Source organism: Nelusetta ayraudi, unplaced genomic scaffold (genome assembly GCF_046127955.1).
Source record: "Nelusetta ayraudi isolate G7.1 ecotype Tasmania unplaced genomic scaffold, CSIRO-AGI_Nayr_v1 ptg000022l, whole genome shotgun sequence".
NCBI lineage: Eukaryota > Metazoa > Chordata > Actinopteri > Tetraodontiformes > Monacanthidae > Nelusetta > Nelusetta ayraudi.
Window position 1 is genome coordinate 2,920,196 of NW_027466072.1, and position 8,227 is coordinate 2,928,422.

The following is an 8,227-nucleotide window of genomic DNA, read 5'->3' on the forward strand; positions in this document are numbered from 1 at the left end:
CTACTACTACTCATAATAATAGCAATAAAAAATGTATTATCATTAACAACAATTACAACAACAACAACAACAACAACAAGAATGATGATGATAAAGTGTGAAATGGCATAATTAGCCCCCTGTTTACAGCATTCCATAAAAAGACTCGGTTTGGCTGAAACTGACTGTGACTGGGCAGAGTCACCACCTGGCTGCAGTCACTCACCTGGGCACGGTAGTAGTGCACTTTGTGACTTCACAAAGTGCTGATTTCCAGAACTGTGTGCAGAGTAAAGACTGTATTTTACTAATGCCAGGGGAGTTCACTGCAAGTTAAAGATCATTGAATCACTGGGAAAGTGAGCTTTGCCTAGCATGGCACTTTTAAATAATTTCTCCTCTTTCCAAAATCAGATGCATTCATTCTTAAAGACTTTCGGAAAAGTAGAGTAAGCCTTCCAAGAAGGAAGGACTATGAAGTTGACTGACGTGCAGGCTAGAAGCACTATATTGTTATAAAACATTGGTGAAGTGAATTTTCCACAATATGAGACCTTTAAATAATATATTGATACGGCACTGCTCAACCACTAAGAAGCACTAATACATTCTCACACCTCATGCAGTGTTGTACCACCGGCAGTGGTGACCTACTCTGTTTCACTGTTCATCTGACTGATAAATTCATTTGTGTTAATGCTTTTAGAAATATACCATCATTATTTCCACACTCCACAAAATATAAATGTGTTCCTCCTCCTGCGTAAAATAAACACGGGCCTTGTGGAACGCATTCATACGAGCCTGGTGGTGTGACCTTTAAGAAAGACTCCCATTTGTTTCCCATCACCCTGACGAGGCCCCGCGAGCCACTCGCAGTCCGCGGGAGCAACGGCAAGGTGACATTTCTCGGCTTCGCTGCCGCGTCACCGTGCAGAGATTTGCAAGGTCGCAGCAGGTGCCCGGGGGGGGTTGAGACGCTGCAGGCCTACAGTCAGTCAGTCAAGAGTCGGCATCCGCAGAGACGGAGGACCAACAATCCTGAATATTGCATGTCGACTGAATGACACTGTCTGCATAGTAATGACATCAGGAGCACCGGCGGGGCTCCTCAATAGGGAATCAGACTAATGGATAATAGGCGACGTGGTGCAAGATTTTGCTCTCCACATGCAAAGTCACGTTCTCAATTATCATTATCAGAGACTAAATAAAGCTGATAGTCAACAAATAATGGGAGCTAATTACAGTGTAACTTCCTCCTTGTGTTGGCTGGGGGAGTCCTGCCCTCGGGCACGGGGTCAGCCTCTGTTGTGAGCGGGAGGTAGGAGGGGGCGGGGCTTGTTGACACCACGGAGAACATGAAAGATGTCACTTTGTGATCTCTCCGGGCCGACGGCTGGTGTGAACAAGCGTATTTGGCAAACACTCGTGGCGCTCGCCCTCGCCTGTCTCAGTGGCTTTCAGCACCACGTGGTGCCGTGCAGCGACTGCAAAGCTCACGGCAGCTGAAGCTTTGCCGCTTGTTAATAGAAAGTGCAGGGGATTTGTGGGGGAAAGGCAGTCTGTGTAGGCAGGTATGTGGTGTAAAATGAATTCCAAGTGCGCCTCGGGGTAAAACATCTACCTGACTACACGGAGAAAAAAGGACCATTAAACTTCGAGTAACTGCATTCTGTTTGATTTCTCTGGTTTCAAAAGCTCCAAAGGACCAGGAGCCTTAAAGTGACGAGGCCCCGCAAGCCGGTCGCAGGCGGTGGGCAAAGAGTTTAAATAAACATATGCTTTCTCACGTTTAAAAAAAAAAAAAAAAAAATGTATATCAGAGAGGCCCTGCGATGAACTGGCGTCTTGTCCAGGGTGTCCCCTGCCTTCGCCCTAAGACAGCTGGGATAGGCTCCAGCAGACCCCCGTGTACCTGAGCTCGGGACTAAGCGCGTATGGAAAATGAATGAATGAATGTATATCAGAGACAGATGTGCCTCAGGGCAAAGGTCAAGTCAAAACAAAGTGTAGTTGTAAGGAGTAAGGAGCTGATGAGGAAACAAAAAGTGAAAATAGGTGAAATGTCCCCCAGAAAAATTGATAAATCAAATTTTAAAAACTTTTTTTTTTAATTGTATGTTTTTAGGTGTATAAACATAACCAAAAAGTAAAATAGCTGTGTTTTATACTACACAACATATGCGTCAAAGATAAAGTGGGCCTAAACGTGAGCCTTGCGGCACACCTCGTAGGATAAATAGTAGAATGAGTGCAGAAGAATGTGTGCTGCCTTTCAAGGAAGTGCTGCACACATCCAGAAAATGTCTCCATCTGGAAAACTTTCTTTAGGTTTTAATACTCAATACTTGCTTTTCATTTTGCATTCCACTGTAGCGAAGAGGCTTGTTGTGAGGAGCCAAGTGGCTTTCTAAGAAATATTATTTAGTAGCAGGAGTTTATTTACAAACGTTAACATCCATGGTTCTCAAACTTGCCCCTGACAGTCTGACCTCTTTGAAAAAATCTTATTAGGCAGCATGAAGCACGCGTGAAGTTGACCTATAATTAGAACACGTCAGACATGAAAAATTTATGTGATTTTTCTTTGCAAAAGGAAATTTGTTTGCAGACCCTTGACGAGGACTGGAACTCGGTGCAGATGCTGCTGCCACTCCCTCGGCTGCACCATTATCTCGGACACAAATACACACAACGTCTATTTTTCATTTTAATTTGCCTGTAAAGTGCCGCTGATCAGTGACCACTGTGGCTCAGCCCTCCTTCAACCCTCCTGCATCTTTAATGCCCTTCCTGCTTGCACTGTGTCGCTGGCCATAAAACCAGGGAGCGCCGAGCCGGCTGACAGCGCCGCCCCTATATAGCTTCAGCGTTGCTCAAATCCTGGCTTTCAACATGGCAAAGGCAAAGGGAATTAGGTGAAATAAAGCTGGCAACAAGCATCAGGCAGGCAGCCAGCGCAGCCAACACAATTTGTAGCGCTGGGATAATGGTTGCCGTGTCGGTGGCAGAGAGTGACTCATTAAAGTTGCAGGAGTCATTTAAACAGTAAGTAAAACCGAGCAAATTAAAAATATATGGGCTCCTCGTGTCCGTGAAGGACTTGAGCTGCTCCTTCTGTTTTCCAACTCGCCATGTCGGGACGAGGTTGCAAACATGCTGCTAAACAAAACGCAGCAGGCAAATACAAGCGTGGACGCTGGATGCATGTACAACAACTCAAACCTCGAATGAAATCCAAATCCAACACGCAGGCCCGGTTCCAACCAAAAAGAAAAAAGCAGACAAGGGGCTTTGTTCCCGCGGTAGAAACCCAGTCATCTTTTAACAAGACAGAAAGCCTCTCAGGCGGAATGTTTTCTCCTGCACAGGAGACCAAACTAGTTTGTTCTGACACACTTTCCGAGTTCACGGCCCAACTTTAAGGTCTTTGATGAAGATGCAGTTGCGGACGTGGAGTTTTGGCTGCAACCAAAGGGTGTGACCAGAATACCATTAAAGACCCTTCCAGAGGCTCGGTGCCCAGCGGCTAACAAGGATCTCAGCATGAGAGTGTGAGATCATCCGGGGTTATCGGGGAAACAAGCACACTCATTATTCACAGCGGCTCGGCCACAGAGAGCAGCCTTCTGACCGACTCTCACTGGCTGCCCGTCAGCGTCTGATTAGCAGAGGCAACAATATGAAGGCCAGTCTTGTATTGTCGTTATTGTGCACTAATGGGTTCAGATTAATAGGCAAAACATAAGCAGTCTAGTTAAAGATTCAATTTCCTTACCTTCACCACACAGACGGTCTACAAGCAAGGCTGAGCTGCGTTGGTCATGTTTGTTTCTGTTAAAAAAAAAAAAAAAAAAAAAAAAAAAAAAGATTTAGAAATGGGTGAGAAACAACAATCAGGTTAAAGGCACACCAGGTTGCTTAATTGTCTTAACTCCACCACTCACCCCCCCTCAAAATAAATACAGTGTGCCGTCATGACGACAGGGTGGGGTGGGGTGGGGGGGTATTAGAGATGCTGGGGGGAGGAAGCCTGACATTTTTAGCGCTGCGGTGCTTTGAGCTAAATGTCAATTTACGCATGCAAACACGCTCACGACGACGAGACAAGCATGGCAGATTCCAGCAGTTGCAGCTTTTTCTTTCAATTTTAGTGAGATTTGAATGTTGAAAATCTAGTTTTTGCAGCACAAATTTAACTCCCATTTGCTCCACGGCACTATTTTGATTATTTAAGCTGGTGCAAGTTAATGTCCAGGTTCAATGAAATGAAACTGATTGCAAAGACGGCCTCGATGTAAGACAACAACCTCTTTTCATTTGTTTCTCTGCTTCTGCGGTTTCCCTCTGGCTGCTGTTGTGTCAAACGATTATAACCAAGGTGACACGTGTTCTTGTGGAAGTGTGAAAATAAAAACGAGTGGGGGGGGGGGGGGATTCTTGCCTTCAGGCATCACAGGCAAAGTCAGTCTGCTTGTCCATGTTTGCATTCATGTACAGATGTGAGGCGTCACAAACAAATAAGCGCACGGAAACATTCCAGATGGCTGGGCAGATTGTTTTGTGCTAATTTCCCCCGCGAACCGTTTGAACACAAATATCAGCCGTGACAGAACAGCCCCGGTCTGCGCCGAGGCCCTCGGAATCAACAACTGCGTCTAACAACCTATAGCCTACTTCCACGCACAGGCGTGCACACATCTGCCACCGTAACTCAATTACTGCGGAAGCGAAGCTTGTGACCGCGGATTAGATTTATTCCCTCTTCTATAGATAAACTCGGCGATTGCTGACAAGCAGCCGTGACTTACGAGCTGATTGTAATACAGTACGAGAGTCTGTTAAAGCCCACGCCCCAGATGGAACCGCGGCTATTAGATTTGTTTTACATATCCGTTTTGGAGGGAGTTCAGAAAAGTAGGACAAGTTAAAGGAAAAAAAAAAAAAAAAGCCGGACTGCGTTGGTCTGCATTTCAAGCAGACCAATTGGATTTCCATGCGGCTTGTTCAGTGAGTTTGCAAAAGCACAATGCTTGTCGTTGGTGTGAGTGGAGACGGTTCTCGGCTTAACTCGGTTTAACTTGGCTCTTGAGAAAGCCAGTCAGAGAAGTAAAGTTCTTTGCTCTTCTTTAAAGGCCCCATAATTTGCAAAATTCATTCAAACCTGCTTTTTTTAAAAATAAATAAATAAATAAATAAAAAACAATGTTAGATGTCTGCTGTAACGGCTCTGCCACTCAAAAAAAAAAAGTGTGAGAAAAGATATGAAATGGGACTTTAACATTCTCATCCAAATATGGTCTCTCCCAGGTTCAAAACAAACTGGAGACTCAGGATGGCGCTGACAGTGAAACCAATGACTGTGCTTCAAATCAGGCCTTTTCCAACCAATAGGGGACGTCACTCCGTCCATCTTTTTATACAGTCAGTGGTTCAAGCCTGACCATGGGAGCACAATTTGTTTCATTGCAGCTTTTCTCAGAAACATCGATATAAAAAACCTTTAGTCATCACGTCTTTGTTCATCTGTGTTGTTTTGTTTTTAATGGTGACCAGGCTTTTGTGTCCTCAGCAAGCCAACAACGCAGTCCGACTGGAACCGTTGGGTTTATTGTACGCTGGTAGAGAATCACGCAGTGTTGTGCTGTCAGCCTCTGCTCTGTGTCATGCAGTAGCCCTCTGTGTCACACACAGTAACAGAGCTGCAGGCACGCTCCGCTGGAGCGCGCTGCTGAAAAAAAAAAAAAAAAAAAAAAAAAAAAAAAAATCAGCTGACTGGAGGAAAGCAGCGTCCTCACACTCTGGCGTCTGGCACCGCACATCTGGCATTCGAAAAGGGCCTCGGAGCAAATGTGCTGACACGGCTGTTTTGTGTGGGCTCTTTCTGTATTTTCAGCCACCTGCACATTCTTTTTTTTTTTCACCCATACATCTGTTGTTGTCACAGCAGGGCGGGACAATGGAGGCACTATCTCGCCACCAAATACAGCCGATGGATAACAACTCCCAGGGCTGATGTCCCTTTAAAAAAGTCTATCAAACAATTAAAAAAATATATATAAGTGTATTATGTATGTTATTCATTAGTATTAAGTTTTATTCCTACTGCTATGATGCAGTTAAATACAGCCAACTTCCACTGAACCATTCACCTGTGCAATATTGAAATGTGACGATGCCCAGCGTTCTCTTTCTGCAACACAGAATTACAAGAACAATCTGTGCAATAATGGAAATATGGGGTGATGGAGTGTATGCGTATGAGTGAAGGAGTGCGTGTTTGTGTGTGCGTATGGGTGATTGTTTTTTTGTTGTTGCTTTTATTACTCTGTTTTAGTACTTATTTTTAGTGTCTATTTAGTATGTTTCTACTCCATCGATGGTTTGCACTTCATTTCGGCGTCAACCTCGACAATGTCAATAAAGTTTCTGCTCTATTCTATTCTTATAGCCTCAATTGGGAGCATCACTTGGAAATTTCCAGTGCAAGACAGAGCATATGTATGAACCGACCGTGGCCTTTAAGCTACTGTATATAAAGGCTCAACATAAGGACAGTCATTCAAGTTGACCTGAGTCCTGAAGGCATATTTCCCTCGAGCATTTTGCTGCTGCCAGCCCGTCATCAGCTGATGACGGGCTGGCAGCAGCTTGCAGGGTACTGATTTTCTGGAGATTCTTTGCCCTCCCAACACTCACTCACTCACTCACTCACTCCCCACACTGATTCAATAGGTTACAGTTCCCCCTTCGCATCAGTTCCGCTTATTGCGTAGATTATATTTACCACTGTGCAGACCGCAGACACATCCCGAGGGATATTGGGTTCTTAAACTATAGAGTGGAAGCATAAATTATTAAAGCCGCTCGTTCCCCATATGCAGCCAAGTATCGCCTGTGTACACTCTTGTATTTGCCTTTCGTAGATGAATGAGAAGCCCTGCAGCTACGCGCAACAGTGCATAACAATTGTAAAGTTTGAAATGTAAAGAAGAGTTGGATGCTTCTTGATAATGTGCAGGTTTAATTCAGCCGTGTGGTAAAGAGCCGGTAGAAAGAGTTCGGAAAGAGGGCGGACATGGCAACTGTCGAGTACATTCAAACAAATCAAATCAAGAAGAAACGGATTAAAAAACAATTTCTGTCCAGCAGCAATAACCACCCTCACCTCAATGCTTACATGTCACAATGACAATAACAGTATTTTCTATCCCTATTTCAGGCCCAATCAAATTTAACTTACTCTTTAGAGGCGAGAGAGAGTTGAGGCTTCCTGAGGCTTCTAAACACAAGAAGAGAGTCTGAGAACGGCCATGTGAACATTCTTCAAATTTTGTTCTGTTACGTGGACATTTTCTCATGACAATTTATCATTTTATTATCACCATCACTGTTTCTTATGGTGATGAATTAATTTATTTCATCATTGTTTTCATGGGATGATTATCTCGAACTATATGTAGGACTCGAAGAGATGATCACAAGATGGTCAGCTTGTCCTAATTATAACTTTCGAGTGCTGACACGGACTGTTCCGCAGTCAACAACTCATCACTCCATTATCATAAACACAAAATAAATCAATTTGTTTTACAACTTTAGAAAAAATGTAAACATTTTTTTTTTTTATAAAAACAGCCTCTATTGCAGCATCCATGAATTCAGTATTAGCATGGGTGTACTTTAAAAACTCGATACCGATGTATTGAGTTTCTACGACACCACAATCTTTTCCTTCTTAAGACTCTGCTTACAGCCTCTTGTCCCAGTTGCCTTGTCCCTTTCTTTCTTTTTTATTTTTTTATTTTAAATATATAGCTCCATGTTCTGCACATTTCATCTCCTCATGATTACACAGGAGGCTGCAGAACACTAAAATGCAGGGCTCATGTCTTTTCTGTGCTGCCATACGAACCCTTCTAGTTAATCCGCCTTCCCCTCGCAATTTATTCGGCACAATGCCCGTTCAATAATTCAAAGGCATGTTGCGGTGTAGAGGCCACGCTGCGGCGAGCTACAGGCTCCGTCCATCCGCCGCGACCACAGAGCCGGCGTGCAGGGGAGAGTCGGGGGGATTTGCCAGCAGCAGACGCACGGCGGTGAAACAGCAGCGGCGGGAAAAAGAGCTTAGTAGACCAGTGTCGGCTCTGAAAGGGAGACATTAAGAGCTAAACGGTTCCCTCCGAGGTTGATCCTGAGCCAGTGTTTCATAAACTGAGTCTGAGAGGCGACAAGAATTAAGGAA